Here is a 25,418-nt window from a genome sequence, read left to right as displayed (position 1 = left end):
GTCCATGGCTGTCTGCTCCAAAGACAGGTATTTCTAATGACAGTGTGGTGTTGAGCTTGCATGGTGACTTTTCCAGTGTCTAGAGGGCTAAGTGTCAACAGAGCCAGGGTAGCCCCTGACCCCGTGGTGGGGCAGTTGAGGGAAAGACTGGAGTGGGGCTGGAGACTGGCTCCACCTTCACTGTGTCTGGGACTCTGAGCTCCACTGGCCTGTGAGACTGCCTGCAGCCCCCTCTGGGGAGTAGTCGCCTGCTTTTGCATCTTGTGGGGAGAATTCATGAGCTGGTGGCTTTGAAGGTTCCCAGGATATCTGAAACCACAGCAGCACACAAGGCCACAGAAGTGACCAGAATACCCACATGGGTGCCCAGCAGGTTTTAGTTTAAGCTCATGGATACAACTTATGAGTAGGGAAAGGTGTGGATGTTGGAAAAAGTCTAGTTGTGTTAATGAAAGAAGAAAAAAGAAATCTTCAGATAAAAGTGTAAAGAGAAGTAGTGAGGAAGAGCCTCAGTGTCCCTGCGAAGACTCATGTGCTATTTGGTGGTGACAGAAACTCTCGTGTGAGTGAATTTGCCTGTACAACCATGATCTCTCCTGGTGGTTACCATAACCTGGGAGACCTGGGGATCGTCACTATGCCCATTTTATAGGTGAGGGAACCTCAAAGCTGAACCTGCAGATCCTGTGGCAGCTTCGCAGACTGGGTCCCCTCTCTGCCTTTCCTCAGTTTTGCCAGTTTGCGCAGCGCTGATCCTCTTGGGGGCTCACTTGCCAGCAGGCCAGTCCCAAGACAGCTAAAGTGGTGTTGCAGCTGGGAGGACACGGAAAGGTGGGTGGATGACCCTGGGAATCTCAGCCCCAGTGCCGAGGAGCTGGATCGGTCTTAGCAAGCGGGAAATCAAAGCAAAGGGGTGACGAGTCTCGGGCTACTTGTCCAAGCTGCTCTTCATGAAGAGCTTTGGGCCTTCCTTCTCATCACTTCCCTTTCAGTAGATCAAACTTCCACCCCAGCAGATGTGGGGCTCCTGGGTAAACTCTGGGTTGTCTCCCCAGTTCTCCCTTCTCGGCATCCCCTTCAGTCACCAAAAACACCTTTCGTCACAGCTCCTCCTGTCCACAGTGACACGACAGTTTCCAAGGTCAGATCTTCTCTGCCATTAATTAAATGGATATCAACACCTTCCTTCCGAGTCACGTAGCCCAGGAGTCTTTAGGAAGGCTCATAGTGAGACCTGGGTTCTTGTCTGCGTAGGTTTCTTGGAGTGGGGTTGGGGGTGGGTGGAATGTGCACATTCTACTAATCACATTTTTTTTTTTTTTTTTTTTTTTTTGCGGTGCTGGGGATTGAACTCAGGGCCTTGTGCTTGCAATGCAAGCACTCTACCAACTGAGCTATCTCCCCAGCCCTAATCACATTTTTTTAAAACCATGTCCTTTTTTTTTTTTTTTTTTTTTTTTTGGTACCGGGAGTTGGACTCAGGGGCACCCAACCACTGAGTCACATTCCCAGCCCTATTTTGTATATTATTTAGAGACAGGGTCTCCCTGAGTTGCTTAGCTCCTCATTTTCGGTGAGACTGGCTTTGAACTCACGATCCTCCTGCCTCAGCCTCCCAAGCTGCTGGGATTATAGGCATGCACCACCGAACCCGGCAAACCATACTTCTTTTGTGTTGGTCCTTTTAAGTTTCCACACCAGAGTGAGGCATCTTCTAAACTGGTTTTCAGATTCTAGGTTACAAGCTTTTGGGGAATGTTTCCTTCTCTGCACTAAAGTATTTAATTCCATCTGCTATTTGTTGAGGGATTTCCGTGGCTGAGGTGGCCATGATAGGCTCAGTAAGACTAGAATAATATTTTGATTGAGAGCTCCAGTGAAGATCACACATGGGTTCACATCCCAGCTCCATCACTTACTAGCTGAGTCACCTTAAGCAAGTTACTTAACCTGTTTTGCTCTCTGTAAAATGGAGGGAAAGTACATCGAGAAGGTTTAAAAAGAGTAATGTGTATGAAGGGCTTAGCTTGGTAATTATACATAAGTGCTTACTGAAAATAAACAAAACTGAAAAATCCAAATAATGGGCATTAAACAAATGTGAAGGGAGTTCCTCCCATATGCTGCACCTGTTCTAGGTGCTCAACTTGTAACCTGGCTGGCGATGTAATCAGTAGTAAAGAAATTTACGAATATAAGGTCAAGTAGAGAAAAGTGCTTTGAAGAAACTTAAGCGGAGTAAGAGGGCAGAATGCAGAGGTGGGAGGGTGGAGGTTTTGTTCCTCAAACCTGCCCTCTGACATACAGTGTGTCAGTTAGATTTTCTCCACTAAGATCAAAATACCTGATGGAACAACTTAGAGGAGAAAAAGTTTATTTGAGGCTCATGGTTTCAGAGGATCAGTCCATGGTTGGCTGACTCCATTGCTTTTGGCCTGAGATGAAGAAAAATATCACAGCAGAAGGGTGAGGTGGAGGAAAGCTGCTCACCTCATAGCAGCCAGGAAGCAGAGAGAGAGAAGAAGAGTGGGGTTGAGGGGACAAGATATAATCCCCCAGGGCATGTCCCCAGTGACCTAACTTCTTCCCACCACAACCCACCTGCCTGTGGTTACCACCCATTTAGTCTATTCAAATTGGGATGGACTAATTAGGGTACAGTGCTCATAATCTAATCATTTCACCTCTGAATATTCCTGTATTAACATAGGGGATTTGGGGGAACACTCATATTCAAGTCATAACATGGGGCCTGCACATTTGCCATGCCCAGTGCTTGGACTATTTCCCAGCCCACTCTCCACACCCTTGGGATTGCTCTCAGTGCTTTTAGGCATCTGCTTACCCATCACCTCATCAGAGAGGCATGCCTTACCTAAAGAATTATATGCACATGATATGCTGAGATGCCATTACCGCCATTGACATTTCCGGTCCAGTAAAATTGATAGGTACACAAATGAGTCTACATCCAAGTCAAGGTAATTTCCTTAAGAGAAATACAAATAAATAAGGTTCAGTAAAGAGAACTGGGAAAGGCATTATTGAAAATCTGGTACTTGAGATGTTGTTCGGCACAGAGTACAGACTTTGGAATCAGAGTGATCTGGGTTCAAACCCCAGCTCTGTCCCTCATCACCTTGGTGACCTGGGCATTAATCTCCCAGTAACACCAGAGTGTTAGGTGAGTACCATGTTCTATCCCCCAGTTCCGCAGGAACACAGGAGGTGGGTCTCAGTGGCCCCTTCCCTCTGGCATGCGTTGGTAATAGTTGGTGTTTGATCTGGGCTCCCACCGACATTCTACTTTCACAAGGGGGTGTTGTCCTGGAGTGGTCTGTCTGGACATCTGGCTCTGCCAGGAGAGGACGAGCTTCTTGAGGACACGGACTGCCGTGTCTCCAGCGTGGGTGGCCTTGCCTGCCACCCAGGGGGCTGTTGATCAAGGATAATGAGTACATGCAGCTAGCAGGGACAGAAGTGTTCTGCACAGGCAGTAGCCTCCCGGGAGGGTCTGTTCAGGTCTCCATCTCTACACCTCAGTACCCCAAAACTGTTTCTGACAGATGGGCATTTAGCATGTTCTTGAAGGAAGAAGATTCCGCACCCCCTGGGGAAATGCATGCTGGGTTGAACCGCATAATTCAAAACAGGTGAGAGGATGCCAGCCCGCCGACCTCTTCTGCCTGGATTCTGTTTTAATGGCCCAAGTTTTTAGAAGGAATTAAAGCATATTGATTTTTCCAGGGCAAGGTCTATAGCCAGTTTTTTATTACTTTAAAAATCAGGATAGTTTTTAAGACATGGAAATTTTTATATCGGCTTAATCCTAGCTCCTCCAGGGGTGCCTAATATCCAGATAGTGGCCTTTCCACACATATTTCTCCCCCTGCATTTTCCCCTCCTGCACTTTTTAAAAAAGAACTGCTTGTTTCTTTTTGCCTCATAGCAACTCCACCATAAAATAAATAAGACACAAAAGAAAGACAATCCAAATAATGATTCTTAGGAAATTTTATTAAAATATGTGTGGGAAAAGGAGAAAGGCCATTGCCTACCAGACTGCTTGGGGATTGGAGCTGATGCTACTCTTGTGTCACAGTTTAGGGGAAGGTCATCGAGCTTGAGGCTGTGTCTGGAATCGGTCATCGCGGGGCTCATGTGTGCTGTGGCATAGCTCTTCTGTTAGGTAGTGACCTCCTCCTCGGGGCGTCCACCTGGGTCACAGAAGGTGGACCACCAAGCCCCCCCACGCTCTGGGGCTTCAGACAGCCCTGTAAGTGCTGCAGCCCCAAATCATGAAAGATATTTTTGGGGGAGGGGGCTTCTAATCAAAACTTTGTGACAGTGGGCTGCCAGGGGAACCATTGCTGTGACCTCCCCCCAGGATGGAAAGCTTCATCGGAAGAGAATCGCCCCTGAAAATGGCTTTGGCAGGCACCTGCCCTGAAGGGGCCCTGCAGGCCCTGGGTAAAGGAAGCACCAAAGCTCACTCTGCTCTAGGAACTCCGAGCTGTTCAGTGCTTGCAGGAAATTTGTGGTTAATCACTTCAACCTGCTTTAGCAGCGATTTTCTGAGACCTGTTTATTGTTCCGCTGTTCGGCTGCTCCAGAGTTATCTATGAACGAAGTCTTACATTTATTTGTAGAGGAGGAGAGGGTATATTTTTACTCTCACATCCCTTCCAAGTCCCTGAATTAAATTAGTGTGAACTTTCCAAAATAAATTCACCTTTGAGTTGAAACGAAGGATGGAAAGTTTCAGCCCGAAAGGATACATTATTGGAAAGTTAGAAGCAAATGAAAATGGGGATTAGGATGGATATTTCTCCATAACTTCAGCATTTGTAGTTACAAAGGCTAGAATATTTGTTAATATAAAAAATTCTTTAACGGGGTTGATGTATGCAATCCAGGACTGACTTTCAGTTCCCTTTTCTTCAGACTCTAATAAAAAACAACTAGAATAAATAGAATGGAAAAATCGGCACATGTGGATCTAATTCTGCACCATGTCACTGGTTAAAACTCAAGGAAAGAATGTTTTATCACAGTGAGGAAGGGGGAACCATCAACATGAGGAAGGAAGACCTCTGATTCTTTCGCCACATAAATGTAATTTGTTGGACGACGACTGTGGTCTAGTGGCATTTGTCAACAGCTGAAAGGTCACATTTTGTACGGATGGCCACCTTGGTTTTTCCTACAGAATACTAGTCTCATAACTCTTGGCAATTCGTAACATACATAGAGTTTTAGGTTTTTTTTTCCTTAATACTAAACATGGAAAAAATACTTTCTAATCACCTTCAACCCCCTGAAATTCAAAATCTGAATGATTGTCAGGCACGTACCTTTGCAAAACTCCACCCATAGCCGTTGCTGTAACCTTGCTTGCATGAGGCCCAAATGCCATTAGTCAATGCAGCATTAAAACTCCTGCAGGGATGGCAGTGTGGCTCAGTGTTGGAGCACTTGCCTAGCCTTGTGAGGCCCTGGGTTCCATTCCCAGCACCAGGGAAACAAAACAACCTACAGAAGGACGAGTTGTCCTCTAGATAAATGGTCATTTTCAGTTTTCAGCAGCAACAGAATATGAACGTGTAAGGTGGTGAAAGAGGAATCGCTGAAGTGAAACAGGGGTCCCAGAGCTCAGCCATATTTTCCCCAGTCCAGTCCCCTATTCTTCTCTCTTCCCAATCACCATCTAGAAAAACGCATGAAAAAAATAGTTACAAAATGAATTTTTTTCATTTTTTGATTGGCATCACATAGAGCTTATCACTATCTAAGTATAAGAGTAAGTATTTCAATGTTAATTGTAATAAATAATAATTACATAAATTATAATTACTAGGGAATGTGATTTAGAGGAGGTTGACTTTTGTTTTGACTTAACTCGATTCTGTATTATTTTCATTGTTGGCCAAAAAAGGCAGGGTTTTTTTTTTTTGTTTGTTTGTTTGTTTTTGTTTTTTTTTTTAGTCTTGAAAAAATTAATATTTTGTCAAATTTCCTTCTTATCTTTTTTTTTTTTTTAGATTATGTAATGGCAAGTGGAAGAGAGTAAAAGGGACAGATTCTGTCTTCCTTTTTTCTTAGGACTGGATCAGATAACACACAAACATGGAGTTGGTCAAACTGACATATACTATAAAGCTAGGGAAGGATCCTGTGCATTCTCCCATCTGCACTTTCATTGATGTATCTTCAGGAACCTAGGAAGCTTCACTGGGATGCCTGTCACTCACTGAAGGTCTGGATTGTTTCCGATGCCTCGGATGACTAGACAGAGATCCCACCTTCCATCACCACCCTATGTAAGTCCCCGCCACCTTGCATCAAAGAAACCCCATTTCCAGAGAAAGGAAGACATGAATATGGAACAAGACATGCCCCCGTTGAGGGCATGACCTTCACACAGACTAATAAAAATCATAACATTCATAACTTAAAGGCTGTGAGTATATTGGGTAATTCCAAGTTTTTAATAAAAGCGCTTAGTTAAATTCACAGAGCCTTTAATTTATACTTGGAATGGGAAAACATCTTTTCAAAGTTCTTTCATCAAAAGTGGTCCCCCCAAATGCATGTTATCACCAAAACAATAATCACCACCTCAAATCTGTAATCCTGCCAAAAATGTTTGTATCACAGGGGCAGTTAGATGACGGGCTTCTGGAGGCTCACGTTCCCTAAAATATCCTTAGCATTCCTCTTGAAAAAGCACAGGAGTAATCGGAGCAGCTGACATTGTGGCACTTTTTTTTTTTTTTTTTCTGGCCAGCTCTGAAAAATAATATTCCAGAGGCTGTGCATGTTATCTTACGGTCCACATTTCCAGTGGGCTGAATACAGAAAGTGCATTTGGATTGGCACATGGTTTGAGCTATTTTACTTTAGAGAAAGAAAAATTGAGCAATCTTGGAAGAACTCCATATTCTTCTTTTAAAAAAAAAAATTTTTTTTTTTGAAGTTCCTCTTGAAAACTAGTTAGGACTTTGAGCAGGAAGGAAGGGTTTGGAACAGCTGTCCCTGAGTGAGTTGGGAGAATGTTAATCACTGTCCCTTCTCTCCTTTACTTAAAGATTAGCTCAGATCCCAGGCCCCTGCAAAAGGAAACTGCATGTATTTAACTTTTGAGACTATCATGAGGAATATTTCTGTAATAGTAGTAGCAGGTCGGCTGGATCTAAAAGACTCTCAAATCCGGAAGCTTACCCCAAAGGAGTGAGAGCCCAAAGGGTCAGCAATGAGCTGACTGGACATTTGAGAAAGCTATTTATTTCTTGACTAAAGTTCCCCAGGAAAAAGGACAACTTAACAAAACAGAGTAAAAATGGAATTTCCACATACATGGGCATTTGCACCCTGAGTCAAACCTGAGTCTTTGGCAAAATGGACCTGCATAGCACATGTTAGGTCAGGTCAAAAACAATATACTAAAGGCAGAGTCTTCTGCATCTTGTTAAGTGAATAGAGCAAGACATAGAGAAATAGATAATATATAATTCTGTTTTAATAAAAAAAGCAATGATGACCCCTGTCCAAAATAATTTCCCTCCATATGAGTGTTTGAATACAGAGTTAGGTGCCAAAGGATGGACAAGTTGCTACTATATATAACAGGGAGGAGGGCAAAAGAAAGGAAAAGGAAGAGTTTTGTTTTTAGAAAGACAAATTGTTATCAGGTAGAAAAATATGCATGGCATAATATTATGGAAAACTAAGACTAAAATTCTATTTATGGTTTTGTTGTTGTTTTGTTTTGTTTTCAAGATAGGGTCTTGCCAGTAACTTTCCTGTGTTCATATATGAATACATAACCAGTGAAACTCCATCCACATCACGTACAACCACAAGAATGGGAAGGTATGCTCCATGTATGATATGTCAAAATGCACTCTACTGTCATGCATATCTTTTAAAAGAGGTGGGGGGGGATGACCGGGTCTTGCTATTTTGCCCAGGTTCAAGTGATTCTTCCACCTTGGCCTCTTTGGTAGCTGGGACTACAGGTGTGCACCACCATGTCCAGCCTATGATTTTATTACAAATGTGCAAAAACTGAATACGTACATAGACGAGAACCAGAAGGTGACAGAAGTGATTTGTTAGCCTGATGAAACCATACATATTTTTCTTAAAGCAACTGTCATAAGGCATCTTGCAAATATGGAACCTTATCAGATCTTCTACCTGCAGTAAATACCTTTAAGAACACACTGGTTGCATATGTAACAGCAAGAAAAAAAAAATGAGATGCTTTTTAAAAACAGATTTTGATACACTGCAAAGACAGATGTCTATGGGATCTGAATGAATTGGATACAGCTTAGAGAATTCCAGCCAAGCACACAAATGGATAAGGAGTGGGACCATTCTCTTTAATGATTGATTTCCTCAGACACCAGGTGGTCTGGAGGTCTGTGACCTCCCCAAAAGCTGGAGACCACCACACCAGAGCAGCAGAGCATTAAAGCAAAGCACTCAAGATGAGCTAGATAGGTGAAAACAGGTACCCTCCATCTGCCAATATGGCAGCAAGACACATACTCTCAATGGTGGACAGGAAACTGATCAGAAAAAAAATTAAGGAAATAAAATATTAAAAAATGTAAATGTGACGGAAATTATAAACAGCCTAAAGCTCCTCTCCCTTCGGGAACAGCTGTGTCTGCTAATCCCTCGAGGAGTCCTCCCTGCGATCTCCCTTCCTTCCTTCCTCCGTCTCTCTCTAATAGCTCCCTTGTTCCTGCTGGACAAAACTAGCCCTTTGTGGCTGCTCTCAGAACAACATTAAAAACAGGAATAGGGAAATTGTAAACAGGAGGCTTCTGGCCTACAGGCGAAGACACACACAGGCCTCTGAGGCCTACTTCATGCTAAGTAAAGAAACAGATCTTTGTTGCTAAAGGGATTAGGACTGCGGGATCTCGGAGGCACTGCTGAGGCATTCAGCTGGCCTGAAGCAGGGGCTTTGTAAAGAGACACCTCCATTAGAGGTCTGCGAGCGGAAATCATTCATGCTCTTTATACAATCTGGGTAATGTGATAGTGTTGGACTGTTAAACGCCTCTGGTGAGGCAGGGTCCTATCTCCTTGAATGGTAAATTCTTTAGCAGCTAAATAGATGGTGGTATAATTACCTTCCCTGGGTTTTTTTGTGTGTAGCGGGGAGGGGGCAGGGGATGTCTTCCACCTTTAACCCTTGGTGGGAGTCCTGTTCAAGGATCATCCAAAGCCAAGGAGGCAAGTTAGAGATAGTCTTTGGCCTTCTGGTGCTAGTGTGTTACCAAAACAGCGGGGCTCATCTCGACGTCGAGCCAGTGGCCACATTGTCCCCATGTTCATCAAGATGATGAGCACTCCTGTCTGCCTCGTCCCATGCCCTTGGTCTAGCATGTCCCCTATCTGCCTCCCTCATTTCTATCCATCTCCAGCCTGCCTTCATCTGCCAGCTCTTCCTTGGCTTGCTTTCCCCAAGCTGGATGGGTGTCCTTCCTCTGAGGTCTCTTGTGTCCTGCAGGTATCTCTACCATTGCATTCTTCATTAATTCTGAGAGTCATTGTGTGTCTGCCTATCCCACTACATTCTGAGCTCCTTGAGGGAAGGCTTATTTACATTTTTTTAAATACATTTTTTAGATGTTGATGGACCTTTATTTTATTCATTTATTTATAGGTGCTGGTGAGAATCGAACCCAGTGCCTCACACATGTAGGCAAGCACTCTACCGCTGAGCCACAACCCTAGCCCTGCTTATTTACTTTTGTATCCACAGTGCCTGATGCTTAATAGGTGCCTGGGCTGGGCTGTTCCCAGCAGGAGAGTGTGATGGTTGGGTGATTTTGTCTTAAGATCAGGTCCCATGGTAGCTGGGAAGACTGGGCACCTGTGTGTTTCAATGACTTATGAAGACTTTTTTTTTTTTTAATTCACAGTGAATCTTCCTGGTGAATCCAGGAGTCTTAAGAGAGCAAGTAAAATACACTGTGGCCAATTAGAAAAGAAAAAGGAGTTCTCCAGGGAAGAGAGCAAGTGACCACTACTCACAAATGGCCAGTGACTCTCTGAGGGATCCAGCTGGTCCTGATCCTGCTTCTGTACTCGCCTTGGTGAGAGAATGGCTTCCAGGAGAATGGACATATTATTTGGATTCAAATATTAATTATGGTATCAGTTGTTGACTTAAAACAATTCTCAAGTTAGAATTGCAGAGGGGAGAAATGCAGCATCAGAGCTAAGGGACCCTTTCCCCTTGTTTCATCAGGCCCACTGGAGGTGAGGACACATTCCTTCTGCCAGAAACCATGGCTGTAGGTAAAGATGAGTTTTGTTCTTAATTTCACTTGGAAGGGGTCCTGGTTTCTGTTTAGAAGATAAAGTGGTAAATAGGATGGAGACTTGTAACAACTCTAAGAAGGCTGTGGTGTTTCTCCACTAAAGCTCTCAGATATCTGAGTCATGCATCTCCATGAGTGTGGCCTTGGACATCATAATTGTTGCTTCTTGCCATTGGCACAATTATCTATCTGGATTATTTCTCCTTACCATACAGCAGATGGGACTTTCTGCTCTTACACGATTAACATCACAAGCAGCTAAATATAGAAGCAAAAAAAAAAAAAAAAAAAAAAAACCCAGCAGCGAGACCACAGCCTTTGTCTCCATTGCAGTAATTTATTCAATCTGTCATCAGCCAAGAAGTGTTGAGCATCTACTAAGTGCCACACACTGCAATAGGCTTTGAGCATACAGAGATGAGCATGGCGTGGGATTCCATCTAAAGAGGGATAACTCTCTTGACCAATGTGGTTAATACCATGAGATCACATCTGCACAGGGCATTCTAGATTCAGCTGGTGGTGAGCAGCAGAAGGAGCTCAGAGAAGGCTCCTAAAAGAGATGAGGGACTTAGATCAGAAATCAGATTCTGAAGGGGAAAAGTATCCATAAACATAGTTGGGATAACTGAGAAAATTTAATCTAGATTACATATTAGATAAATTATTGTATTGATACTAAATTGGAGTGGATGATGATGGCATTATGGTTATCTAAGACAGTATTCTTATCCTTGAGACATTCTGAACTGGTTATGGGTAAGGAGTCATGGTATCTATGAGTTACTTTCAAATTGTTTGGGAAAAGATGTGTTTGTGTACATATGTCTGTGGGAGGAGAGAACAAATAAAATGAGTGAAGTTAGGTAAAGATAGAGGAACATACTATTCTTTATGAATGAAAATTTTCAAAGTAAAAATTTTGGGAAACAATTTTAAATATATATATAAAAATACATCTCAAAGACTAAACACTGAACTGGAAAAAAAAAAAAAAAAGGTAGTTGTTAGTCAGATAAAGATAAAAGGAAAGGTACCCCAGAGAGAAGGGATGGCTACTGCAGAGGATTTGGGGACAGTGGCAGGAACGTTCAGTAAAAGCAGAGACCTCATCTGTCTTGTTTCCTTCTGCATCCCCATGTGTTGAGCTGCTCCTGGCAGAGTTGACACTCGTATGTATTGTCAAATGAATGAAAGAGTTAAACAGCATCATCTGTGCAGGGAACTACAAGCAGATCAGACTAAAGGGGGCATGAGGTTTGTATTAAGGAGGGGAACTGATTCAGCTGCAGAGGCAGGGGTCTGGTCATGGAAGCCTTTGTGTATTCTGCCAAGGTCCTGGGACTTAATCCTGTGGGCACTGGGAACGGGAAGCAGGAGGCCATGCAGTCAGATTAGCATCGAAAGGGACCACCCTGACAGTCAGGTGTCACGTGGAGTGATGGCACATAAGCCTGGAGGCAGCAGCAAGGGAACCAGTCAGGATGCTTTTGGCCTCTGTAAGCATAAAGCCCTGATTCCTATTGGCTGAAGCATCAAGAGATGATCAATGTAGCTATAAGCTCTGAGATGAGAGATAGCAGAGGTGGCTGATTCAGTGCCACAGCAATGTCGCCGCTCCCAGGCTCCATGCCTTCCTCCATCCCCTTCCCCTCTCTTTGGTAGGCTCTGCCTGCAGGCTGCCTTTCCTCATCTTCACAAGGTAGCCGTAGCAATTCCCTGAGCAACATCCAGACAGCGATGGCTATACACAGAAGTGAGCCATCTTGTCTACGTGTGGCTTCTTAGCAAGGAAAAATTTTCCAGTAGCTCCCAGTAAACTTTCCTTCCCATCCCACTGGGCCTCTCTAGGTCATTGGCCCATTCTGAAACCAATCACTGTCAAGGAACTAAGGTTACGTGCTTTGCTCAAAACAATACTTTCTACGTGGGGAGAGGCAAGTGTGATGGATCATCACTAGAAACCCTTGCAAGGCTGCTAGTCCAGACGAAAAGAGGCTAGAAACCTAAACGCCAACGATGGTGATCAGGGACAGAGCTACACAGATCAAGACTTATTTAGAAAGTAATTTTGGTGCATATGGAAGCTTGGACAAGTGGATAGAAGCTATCACTGACTGAGACAAGGTGTACAGGAGGAGGAGAGGAGGGTCCAGAGAAAAGCTGGTCTTGGCAGGTCCAGTTTAAAGCGCCTGTGAGCATCAGAATGAAGGTAGTGGCGTTCAGTGGAATACATGAGTTCATCCGACTGGTGGTCCATAGTCAGACATGGTTCTCAGACAGACTTTGGTCCCAAAAGACATTTAAAATTCTTTGAACCAATATTTAACCTCTGAGAGATTCCAAATAGGATTATGTGTTTCTGGCTTTGAGGAAAATTGGAAAATCTGGCAACTTGGGTCCTGAATTCCTGTATATGAGTGACTGGCTGGGGCGCAGTAGCAGCCACCTTTCCCACGCCCACCATGAGCTCACACCAACCTTCTCTGGCCTGCCATTCCCACAGTCACTTTCCTTCATTGACTTTCCCTGTCTGGCCCTTTCCATCAGACGCTTCTGCTTCAAATCTTGGAGGAAACGGTCTGAGGTACAGATCTACATCCGGGAGCCAATGGCATGTAGGAGCTAGCTAAAGCCCGGACGCTGGATACCATCATGCAAAGAGAACATGGAATGAGAAGTGGGTCGAGAAAGTATTGGGATTTTTAGATATGGAGGAAGGGAACTCCATGCAGGAGCTGAAACAGAAGGAGCTGGGGTGAAGGAAGAACTTGAAATCTCAAGAGCTAGCAGGGCTGAAATTGGAGGTGGTACTCATGGGTCCAATGCAGCAGCAGTGTGGGCAGAGAAGGATCCAAAAGAGACAAGGCACCGGGAGTTGATTGTGGGTACTCTGAGGAGCCTTGCTTTGTGGCATTGTGAGGGAAGAAGCCCGAGGATGGTGGGTTTAGTAAGGATGAGAAGTATTATGGTTTAGGTGAGGTGTCCCCTAAAAGCTCACGTGTGAGACAACACAGGAAGGTTCAGAGGGGAGGTGACTGGGTTACAACCTTAACCTCATCAGTGAATTAATCCCTTATGGAATTAACTGAGTGGAAACTGGAGGCAGGTTGGGTGTGGCTAGAGGAAGAGGTTCATTGGGGGCACAGCTATGGGGTATATGTTTTGTATCTGAAGAGTGGACTCCCTCTCTCTGCTTCCTGATCATCATATGAGCTGCTTCCCTCCACCACACTCTTCTGCCATGATGTTCAACCTCACCTCGAGCCCTGAGGAATGGCGCCAGCCTTCTTTGGACTAAGACCTCTGAAACTGTGAGCCCTCAAATAAACCTTTCCTCCTTTACAATTGTTCTGGTCGGGTCCTGTAGTCACAGTAGCAAAAAAGCTGACTAAAATATGAGTTAAGTGGACTCAGTGCACATAGACTTCTTGGGTAAGAAAGGAAGAAGAAAGTGTGGGTGGAAGCCACAGAGGTTGTGGGGTCAAGGGATGATTCCTTTTAGGATGAGAAGGGTCTGGACACCTCCCATTCCTGGAAGAAGGAAGTTGGTGATGAGAGGGAGGCTACCGAAATGTAACATAGAGGGATAAACAACAGGACCAAGTCCAAGAGGAGGTGGGCAGGCAGGGGAGGGGAGCAGGAAGATCAGGCACAGGTAATTGGTGCACCGTGAGTATAAAAAGGAGCTGTTCCAGCTTCCAGGGCTGATGGAAAGGAAGGGACAATAAATCTGAGCAGGTAAGTATGTTCAGATATTTGGGGGCAGGGGCAAAATCAGTAACCTTCCAAAGGGATTTTCCGTGGTACTCTTCCTTTTTCTTTTGGTACGAAAACCAGGGTGGGAGGGAAAGAGTGGAGAGGCTCACTCACAGACCCCCAACTTATAAGCAGCAGGCAGCAGTGGTGGAGGGCAGAGAAAGCCCTGGAACCCTGGTTTGCCAACCCTTGGAGGCTGAGTTCCCACCAGCAGAGGGAAAGAATGAGCAAGCGTATTGTGGGTGATGTTTCTCCCTGATGGCAGTAGCTGGGGGGGGGGGGGGGGGGGGGCAGCGTTCCTAGTACCACAAGGCTGCACACCTTTAGATAACAGTGGAGGCCATCTCTGTGCATATCCTGGTTTGGATGAAGGTTTTGTCCCTCCTTATGTTCAACTCACTTCAGAAGTGCCTCCCACAACCAAGATGGCAGCAAGCACAACGCCACTCCTGGAGGTATCCTGCCAGCTCACAGGTGCCAGTGTCCTCCTGAAGGTCAGTGACTGGAACCAGGAATTCCAGGGCCTGGATGGAAGAGATGAAAGATTTAGTTTGGATCAGGGCATACTACTTTGTGGTCAGCAAAGTTTTAAAATCCATTGATTATTGTCGAAAGCTCTTTTGAACAAAAGGCAAATCAAAATGCCACAGAGACTGAGTTATCCAAACTTGTAACATGACGTCCGTGAACGTAAATCCAGGACCATTGGCATGGTGAACGGCAATGGTCTAGAGCTAGGTTTCTCAACCAGGGCACACTTGTCACTTTGGGCTGGTTATTTTTTGCTGGGGGCCAGGGCAGTGATACTATGCTGTGCAGTGAAGGATGTTCAGCAGCATCCTTGGTCTACCTATGAGGCCAGCAGCCATCCTTCTTCCCTTCCCAGCTCAGGTGGTAACAATAAAAAAGTCCCCAAACATCATCAGATTTCTTTGTAGGGGAGGGATTGCCCCTATCTGAGAATAACTGGTAAAATTTGGAGTTTAGACCCATCTGAGCAAGGTATTTATAAGAGATGGGAATCCATGCGGTAGAAAATATGGCATTTTCTTTTATTCATTTATTTAGTTAGTGTAGAGAATGAGCATCCGGCATTTTTGATGAAGTTTCCAGAAAAGTAAATTTAACCTTGCAAAAAGGTAGCCTGCCTGTCCAAAACGATTCTCCCCTGACTTGTGCCTGGCACAAAGGGGATTCAAATCCAGATTTCAGAATTCAGAGCCCAGCCTCCTAAGTATTGTGCCACCTTCTCTGCCCGTACAACTGTATACAGCCTTCGTATCATTATTAAAATAAGTTCAAGACTGTGTATTTAAGAACCCAACAAATCCTTAAGTGTAACCAGGACTCATACTATACACTGAATGCAATGACGAACATAGTATAGCACTGCCCGCAGCGTGGCCAACAGTCAGAAGATTTAAACAGATGTGAGCATCAGAGAACAGCGCAAAATGGAAATGTAACTACAAGAAAAGTACAAATCGGGACTTGGATTGAAGAGTGGTAGAGAACATTTCAAGCATGCAGTTCCTTGGAGAGGTAGCACTAGACAGCCTCCTGTGGGGCTGTACTCTATGGCTGTACTCTGTGCTGAGTATGAAGGTTGGTGCTCACAGTCTTGGGGTGATCACACACATTTGGTGGAAGGTTTGAAAAGGGGGTGGCACCATGAAAACATCTGAAAGGGACTACACTAATTTTGGTTGAGGAGTCAGGGAAACTTTTTCTGGAGAAATGATGACTGACCTGAAAGCTGAAGGCATTTACCAGATGAAGGGGGTGCATGTGTGTGGACACATGAATGTGTATGTGTGTATTGTGTGTGTGATATGGGTGGAGATGTTTAAGCAAGTGATAAGAGCATGTGCAAAGGTCCTGAGGTGAAGAGCACACAAGGAGTAGAGGCACTAGAAGAATCCAGTGATACTACGGCAGTGGGTGGAGGGAACAGGGACCAGAGTCCGTAAGATCTTATGAGCCATGGTAATGATTTTTATCTTTATTGGAAGAGTAGTAGGGTATGATTAAGGAATTTCAGGGAGATGACCAACATTGTCTGACTTGTTTTCAAGAGATTCCCCCTGGCTACAGTGTAAAGTAGATTAAGAGGCTGGAGTAGATTTGGGGTCCTTGTGGTTCATCAAGAGTCCTTGTAACAGGCCCATAAGCATGTTTTCTTTGGTTCTCTTTTATGGAAAATGGGCTCTTTTGTAAGTAAAGTAATAATTAAAAAATTAGAAAGAGGAAAAAAGTTCAAGAGCCCATTCTTCAGTCAGTCTCTGTCCTCGCTTTTGGTAGTAGGCCATCCTTGGCACCCCTTGCCTTGTAGAGGATGTCATTCTGGACTCTGCCTCTGCCTACGTATGGGGTTCTCCTGTCTCTGTATCTGTCTGTCTGTCTAATTGTTGGATTTAGGGCTCAATCTAATCCAGAATGCCCTCATCTTAAGTTAACCCAATTTCCAAATAAGGTCTGAGGTTCCCAGTGGACATCGATTCTAGGGCACATACAATTCCATATTCAGAGCATCCTGACAGATTGTCAGGACATTGTTTATGGACTTATCTCAACCAGCAGAGATCTACAAAGAACTCTGTTCCCAAGCAGTATGAACTAAAGCTGCAGGTGTCCTCTCTGTGAACAGGCAGGGACTCCTTGGTTGCCATCTAGACTGCTTCGGTCATTTATGCCTCTGACTGGCTTCCTCAGAGATTTGAGTTTGTGACCCCACTTTTACAGTAAAAGCAAACCACATTACAGTGTAGGAACAACTGGGGGATGTTGGAGAGCGTGTCCCTTGGGGCCCAGTTTAGTCACCAGAGCTGAATGGATGAATGACTCTTTTAGAAGAATTCAGCAGGGTGGTTCTGGCGACTGTATCTCTGGAAGGCCACAGATGATGTCTATTATGTCCCTAGGCATCAGCCATTACCTTGGAAACAGGCCATGCTGACAGCATGTCAAGGAAGTTGTTATAGGGATTATTTCAGCCAGAAGAGATCTCTGCAAAGCAATCTGTTCCAGCCTACTGTGTCATGGAGTGGTCCCCATGTCCCCAATTTTTTTTTATAATGCTGGAAATATAGCAGCAGCCAGCATGAAGCCTACACCTGTCATGAGCTAATGTTCGATTCCTGCCAAGGTTTGCACTTGGGTTCCATTAACAGGGTAGAAAGGACCTTCCAGGGAAGCATATTCATGTTTAACCCTTTATCCGCAAATTCTCTCTCCCTGGGAGAAATCTGCCACTCTCCAACCCACCACCAGGCAGTTTGGAATTTCACTTTTGCTTTTTAAATATTTTTTGGTTTTGGAGGCAGACTAGAGAAAGGAAAGTTAATAGAAGCTGGACTTCAAGTGCAAGGTCCATACGCCTTTTTGAAAAAAAATCAAGGAAGAGTGAAGCTGAGCCTTGGCTGGAGAGTGTTTATTGGCAGAAATGATATGAAGCTGAGACAAGAACCAAACCTCATTGGTGTCAAATGTCTCCTTTCTTTCCAGCTGCAGCCAGAGCAGAATCTAAGGCTGTGTGGTTGAGAGATCAGCAGCTCTAAGCCTCAGAACAACACTCCTGTTTCTGGGTCTACCAAGGGGTGGGGGGCATTTTTAGATGAGGGCTTATTTTTCTCTGTGTTTTTCTACAGTGAGTTTTGGCATCACTGTTAGAGGAGATACTCCTCTTCATTCCTAGCCTCTGGGGACTTGAGAATGTTCCAGTTAGGGTTGGAGTGGAGCAACTGAGCTATATAGGTAAATGGCCCAGAGGCTAATGGTTATGTTAATATTTGTTGAGGAAGAGCCCAGAGCCTGGAGGGCTGATTCCCTGTAAGGCCTGGTTGGGGCTCAGGGTGAGAGTCTGGAAACCTGAATTGATAAATTGGAGGATCCCTGATGGAAAAGAATTTGGGGTTAAGAGATGAGTTATGGGGAGGATCAGGGAACATAGAGACTACAACAGGAAGTTCTGCGTTGAGCAAAGAGTTCACAAAACAGGGCGTGCACATAGTAGGGCCACAAGAAATGTTTTCTGAACAAGTGAATGTACAATGAACAGAGAAATTATGTCAGGAGTGAAGCTGAAGTTCCTGGGACTAAGGAGAGTTTCTTTAATTAAAAAAAAAAAAAAAAATGTATGTTGGCAGTGGCGAATGGGGGGGATCCCTTGCTAGGGGAGACAGATCTGATTTAAACACCTTAAAATTAGTTTTATTTTATAAGTGATACATACATATATTGTTCTTATAAACAAATCATAAAATTTCTAGCTGGGCCCGGTGGCGCATTCCTGTAATTCCAGCGGCTCGGGAGGCTGACACAGGAGGATCATGAGTTCAAAGCCAGCCTCAGCAATGGCAAAGTGCTAAGCAACTCAGTGAGACCCTGTCTCTAAATAAAACACAAAATAGGGCTGGGGATGTGGCTCAGTGGTCGAGTGCCCGTGAGTTCAATCCCTGGTACCCAAAAACAAACAACAAAAAAATTCTAGTTAGACCCAAAGTCTCTAACCACTAGCCCAAATCCCAGGGCTTCCCCCTTTCTCTCTAGAGAACCTTAGGTTTTCAATTTGATGTGTAGCCTGACATACCTTGATTTGAAAGTAAATATAAGACTATGGAAACATGATTTTTTTATTGGGAGGAATGATGATATGTAAATTGCATGGAATGGTTCTGCCCACTTACTCTTGTCTCTCAGCAAGATGAGGAGGCGCTCTTTCCATGTTGTTCTATCTGGATCTACTGTGTTCCTTTGGAGTGCTGCTGTTTTAGTGAGCTTTTTTGCTTCTGTGACTAAAAGACTTGACCAGAACAATTGTAGAGGAGGCAAAGTTTATTTGGGGGCTCACAGTTTCAGAGGTCTAAATCCATGGACAATAGGCTTTATTCCTCAGGGCTCAAGATGAGGCAGAACATCATGGTGGAAGAGTGTGGCAGAGGGAAGCAGCTCACATTGGTGATCAGAAAGCACAGAGAGACTCCACTGCCAGATAAAGGCACACCCCCAAGGCCCACCTCCTCCAGCCACACCCTACCTGCCTTCAGTCTCCACTCAGTTGATCCATCAGGGGATCAATTCACTGATTGGGTTAAGGCTCTCACAATCCAATCATTTCTCCTCTAAGCCTTCTTGCATTGTTTCACATATGAGCTTTTGGGGGACACCTCATATCTATTCCGTAACAGCTGCCTAGTAATCCTTGAACTGACTATACCACTGCTTATTTATATTTATATTTATTTATAAATATAAATAAATAATATATACTTATTTATATTTACTTTTTTGTGCATGTGTGTGGTTCTGGAACCAAAGCCTTGTGCCTGTGAGGCAAGTGCTCGACCCCCGAGCCACACCCTCACTTGGTGAGAGGGTATAAGTGGTGAACTCACTCCTTTGAGCCTTTTATAAGGCACTAATCTCTTCACAAGGCCCAAACACCTCCTAATGGTATGTTAGGGATTAAATGTCAACATGTGAATTTGGGGGAACACATTCAGACCACAGAATACAAATGTGTACAGGCTCACCCTGTCCCCCACCCCACACCAATACAGTACAAATTAGTACATGCACGCCAACAGCTATGTGGCCTGTGGCATCTAGAGAACTGGTAAAGGGCAAATTGGGACGGAAGGAAGCCTGCCAGAAGAGGAAGTAGGAACTGAGAGCCATGCCATCCAACCCACTGGCTCCGTTAGGAGGTGATGAGAGTTGAACCAGGCCACGAGGGTTGGGCCCTTCTGAATGGATTAGTGCCTTACTTATAAAAGGGCTTGAGGGACTGAATTCACCCCTTCCATCCCTCCACCAAGTGAGGGCACAACATCCCTTCACTCTATAGGAAGCGGCAAGGCGCCAGCTTGGAAGCAGGGAGAAGCAACCCTTGACAGACATGGAGCTTGCTGGCGTCCTTGATCTTGGACTTCTAACCTCCAGAACTGTGAGAAACAAATTTCTATGGTTTATAAATTAACCATTCTGTGGCATTTTTTTATGGTAACACAAAGAGAATAAGATAATGTATTGCTCTGCAAATCCAAATCTACTTGTTCGTGGTTATTGCTTGTGTTATGGGGAATGTTCCTGATAGCATTTGGCTTCTTGGAGACATGGGATTGGTTTTCCATTCCAGAGCTGAGCGGGGAGCTTCTGTCAATGGGATCTAACTCACTCACTATTGAATACAGACCATGGTTCTATTTTTAGATATAAAAGGAGCCAGATTTCTTTGGTTATCTCTTTTCAACATAAAGCATTCTGATTTTCCATATAGTCCATCAAATTATCTTAAACCCTTTGGTTGTCCTGTGCTTCCCAATATTCAATCTACAAACTATTTGTTAACCCAGTTAATAATACCATCACTAACACCTTCATCATCTTCTAAGCATTCTGTAACATAGTATTCTTATACATAACAAATAGGCATGTGGCCATTTCTGATGATTTCTATGTATGGTAATCTGCTTACCCTGATGATCTTGATGCTTAAGGAACAGGGTCAAGAGGTCATTGGTAATGGTAATATTTTCCTTCAAAATATTAGGATAAATCCAGATTTGATTGTTTACTATTAATGAAAACTCATCTGTGATTACTTCTAACCATACCATTTACACATTTTCAAAGACAATACCAAAAATTTTGTTCTTGTAAGTTTTCCCATTTTTAATCACCTTTTTAAATTTTCTGCCCCCCCCCCCCCCCCACACACACACACTTTTAATTTCATGGTGTTAAGAATCAACCTCAGGGCCTCACACATGTTGGGTAAGTAATCTACCACTGAGCTACCTTGCTAGCCCTTCAGTCATCTTTGATAGAGTTCTCTTGGGCAACTCAGTTTACCACAACAAAACTTTTGAGTTCCAGGAAAATGTTTTAGTACCTCTCTATCTTATTCTGTTTTTATGTTGTTATAACAAAACATCTGAGGCTGGAAACCTGATAAAGAAAACAGGTTTATTTAGCTTATAGTTCTGGAAGTCTAAGAACATGGCACTGGCATATTGGTGAGGGACCCCTGGGCTGTGTCACATCAACACAAAGAAGCAGAAAGAACCAGCCATTGTGCAGAAGGGACCAAGAGCATGGGGTAACCTCTCTTTGTCACAATCTGTTCTTTAAGAACCAACTCATTCTGTGAGAACAACTTTAACTCCTTCTTAGAGTAGTGCTTCCATGACCCATCACCTTCCACCAGGCCCCCACTCTTAAAGGTTCCATCGCCCCAACACCGATGCCATGGGGACTAAGCTTCCCATACATGAACCACTGGGAGACACACCTAAGCCAGAGCACCCCTCATATTTTCCTTCTCTTCTCATTTTCCTGTTCAGACCCAGGAGCCTTCTACGAGAGATCTTCCTAGTCTTCTGTTTTCCACTGGAATTCAATGAATCATCTGTATGCTCCAAAATTTCTTACCTTTTATATGGAAATTTCCTGTAAAAATATAAATTCCTAAGCCATTAGATCTGGCTTGATTTAGATTTCTGTGAAAGTCAGGTTTTCACGTCTTTCTGTGTTTTTTCTATTGTACCTCAGGACACCCTTGGTAAATTGGGCTAAGTCCTCCTTTCTCTCTCGGCTGATTAAGTGTGTGGACTTTGGAGTTAAGAGACATCGTTTTGAAGCCTGGCTCTATCACTTGCCAACTATGACCTGGGGTGGGGTCATTTAAAATTTGTAAACCATATTTATTGTAAAATTCTGTAAAATTCTGGCAACTGTGTGTATATTGTCCGTGCACTGTGAGAATAATGTGGCAATGTATACAAGACACGAGGCCAGACACACGTAAGGCTCAAAACCAAGGATGGGATCATCAGGATTCCATTTCTGAGAATTTTGGAGAAATCACCCGCTCTGAAAGGGAGCTGGGGGCAATAGGGATGGTGAGAGTCCCTGCTTTGTCCTTCACTCAACTGCCTTTAGATTGCTACACAGAAAGCTTCAGCACCAAGATATATAATAGGAAAGATTTTCTAAAAACTCAGAATCTTCTTTCTAAATTGAAAGGGGTACATACTGCACCCCGCCCCACCCCTTGGCAGAAGGGACCTAGAGCATGGGGTAACCTCTCTGCATCATAATCTGTTCTCTTAAGAACCAACTCATTCTGTGAAAACAACTTTAATTTCTTCTTCTTGGTCCTGTCAAAAAACTGCTCACCCTGGTTTCATGAGAACTTCCTGGGTTTTTGTTGTTGTTTGTTTTGTTTTGTTTTGTTTTTTGGTATGGGGGGTTGAACTCAGGGGTTCTTAACCACTGAGCCACACCCCCAGTCCTTTTATATTTTTTTAAATTTTGAGAGAGTGTCTCACTAAGTTGTTTGAACTTGAGATCCTTCTGCCTCAGCCTCCTGAGTCCCCAGGATTACAGATGTGGCCACCAAATCCTGCCCTGGTGTTGTTTTAACAGAACAGATTCAAGAATCCACTCACACTGGCCACTAACTATGACAAGTCACAGAGGTGACCAGATAAGGCGGCTAAAAATGGCCACGGAACGCAAGACCTGTGAAGTCTCTAATTTAGCCTAAGTCACTAAAAATGAAGGGTCTCGGTCTGTGGAGGACTTCCTTATTGTTGGTATCCGCTGTTGAGGATATTCCGAGAAATCACTTTATGTAAATCATGGGAACAGAAAGAGGTTGAAAATGTTACCCTGAAAATGCATTTCCCCAGCCCAACCCCACCCTGGCCCCCACACTGCTGGCTCCCAGAACCAACGTCAACTGCCCACAGATTTCAAGCCAACCTGGTGTGGTGAAGGTTGACTGATTTCCTCTCTCTTTTTCTGTTCTGGTCTTCTGTCTTGGCCAGAGCATCTGGAAACCCCTGGAAACTATCGTGCTGTGCTAGTGGTTTTCAAGCATTTGGCATTTTTTGTTTGTTTGTTTATTATATTATATATGTTTATTATATATTTGTAATCTCTAAGGCAGGGTCTGGAGGCAGGCAAATATTGAAGAAAACCATCCAAACATGGTTTGAAAAACAGTGTGGGAAAAAAAAAAAAAAAAAAAAAAAACCAAATAAAAGAAGGAAAGGAATAAAGAAAACTAGTATGATAGGTAGTCTCACCCCAAATCCAGGTGATCAGATAATACGACAGCATTTGGCTGTAGATCTAGGGGGTCCTTTCCTGTGACAGACTTGCCTTACAACTTGACTGATGGTGAACTGCTCCCACCTCACAGGAAGTTGGTTCTTTCCAAGCAGTGGAATCTCTTCCTAGTTATCACACAGGATTTCCTTCTGGCCCATTCCCCTCTTGCTCGAGTTGGGTCATCTGAGCAAAAACTCTATGGTTGCCATCTCCTGAGCTCTGTCTAGGAGGAAACCAGCATTAGGAGAGTGTTTTATGCTTCACCCAGAAATCTCAGAGGTTTTTTTTTTTTCCCCCCATTTATTTGTAAAAGTAAAATGCTTGTCTAATTTGGACAAGAAGTTTGTTTCATTCTTATCTGAAGGCTTTTGGTAGTTGAAAAGATGTAGGGAGTCAGATGGTGAAGGTCAAGGGCACTATTACAGAAAACAGGGATGGAGACCTTGAACCTGGGAGAGGGCGGTAAAGGAATTCTGAGTTCATGCAAAGTTGGTGGGTGACTGGAAGCTTACTGAGATGTCTAAAAAAGTGGAAGTCAGCTGGGAAACCTCAGGGATGATAGAAGCAAATTGCCGCTCAGCTCACTGGGGCACTGAAAAAGTACATGAGTATCTGTTCAAAACACAGCAGAATTTCCAGTCTGCATTGCCTGAAGCAAGGTTTTGGGGTCAATGGAATTCGGGGCCACTGTGTAATCTTTCATATGGAACATGTTGGTGTAGTGTGAAAAGAGAGTGAACAAAACCATCTTGTGACTGTGCCCCAAGTCAGTTCTCTGCAGCTGTTTTTGCCGCTGTCTTCCTATTGTTCCCTTTATTTTCTCAAGAGAAACCTCTGCCCAGGTATGAGAAGCCCCTGGCCTGCACCAAGGGTCTCTCTTGCCAGCAGTTAACTGTCGTTCAGATAGCTAAACCCTTGGCACAAACTCAGGTGGATTTATTTCTTATTCACATTGCGTGTTCTATGCTTCATGATCAAATAATTCACTAAGACAAAGTATGCAGCAAAGAATTATTGGTGAATTTAACAAATGCATTTCTGTTTACACACTTTTTTTTTTTTTTTTTTTTTTTTTGCACTACTGGGGATTGAGCTCAGGGATGCTGTACCACTGAGCTACAGTTACTGTTTTTTTATGTGTGGTATTTATTTATTTATTTGTTTATTTATTTATTTATTTTTAAAGAGGGTCTTACTAAGTTGCCAGGCTGGCCTCAAATTTTTTTTTAACAACATATTATGTTCTATAGTATAGAATATGTTACTTCATTTAACCATTCCCCTATTGAAATGTTTTCCAATATTTTTTATTTATACAAAATGCCAAGTAAGCCTCTTTTTTGTTGTTGTTGTTGTTTTTATTTTTTTCAGTTGTTCTTTTTAGATATACATGACAGTAGAGTATATTTCAACATATTACACATACATGTAGTATGACCTATTCTAATTAGAATCCCATTCTTGTGGTTGTACATGATGTGGAGTTTCACTCTGGTGTATTCATATAGGAACTTAGGAAAATGATGTCCACTTCATTCTACTGTCTTTCCTATTCCATCCCCCCTTCCTTCCTTTCATTCCCCTTTGTCTAATCCAGTGAACTATTCTTCCTTCCCTTCCTTACTGTGTGTTAGCATCTGCATATCAGAGAGTTTCACTGGTGGTCTATTCATGTACGAACATACTGGCCTCTAACTTGTGATCCTCTTGCCTCAGTCTCCCGAGTAGCTGGGATGATTACAGGCTTGCACCACAACTGGGAAGAATCGTACATGCTTCTCAGAATAAGTCACCTAGGAGAGTGAACGGTCTTGCTTGTGAGTGCTTTCCATTTCAGAAAAGGAAACCAGAGACATCTTTTCATGCCCATAGATGAGCCTTATAGTAGAGTTACAGGAACACCTATCTGTGACTGTTTCTTTGTTGCAGTCATTCTGAGTGTGAGCTTTGTTTTATGTGAAATAAAGAATTCTTCACACATTAAGCCAGGTAGGGTGTATGCTCCTAGTCCCACTACTCAGGAGGCAGAGGTTGAGGCTGAGGCAGGAGGAGGACAGCATGACCCCAGAAGTTTGCAGCCAGCCTGGGCAACACAGCAAGACCCTGTCTCAAAAAAAAAAAAAAAAAAAAAGAGAATTTGCCACAAATTAAGATACAGTGTGTTAAACCACCTTCCACATAGTGGTCTTTAACTGC

General features: G+C 43.7%; 2 long non-coding RNA genes across 7 annotated transcripts in view; both read left to right on the top strand.

Moving 5' to 3' along the window:
* Positions 1-10,592, top strand: part of LOC306664937 — a 112,089-nt gene extending 101,497 nt beyond the window's left edge. For 3 of the 6 annotated variants that reach the window (XR_013764860.1, XR_013764863.1, XR_013764865.1), the window contains 2 exons: positions 7,780-7,872; positions 9,945-10,592. This is a non-coding gene — a long non-coding RNA (uncharacterized lncRNA). Of the gene's footprint in view, positions 1-6,041; positions 6,461-7,779; positions 7,873-9,944 lie in introns of all 6 variants that reach the window. The other 3 variants (XR_013764862.1, XR_013764864.1, XR_013764861.1) reach the window with 3 other exon arrangements.
* A 2,300-nt stretch (positions 10,593-12,892) lies between these two features.
* The window catches only part of LOC306664942, a 29,771-nt gene continuing 17,245 nt past the window's right edge, over positions 12,893-25,418 (top strand). The window contains exon 1 of the long non-coding RNA XR_013764870.1: positions 12,893-13,026. This is a non-coding gene — a long non-coding RNA (uncharacterized lncRNA). The remainder of the gene's footprint in view (positions 13,027-25,418) is intronic.

This window comes from Sciurus vulgaris (genome assembly GCF_902686455.1).
Source record: "Sciurus vulgaris genome assembly, chromosome: 6".
In the NCBI taxonomy this organism is placed as follows: Eukaryota; Metazoa; Chordata; class Mammalia; order Rodentia; family Sciuridae; genus Sciurus; species Sciurus vulgaris.
This window is presented reverse-complemented; position numbering and strand designations above follow the sequence as displayed.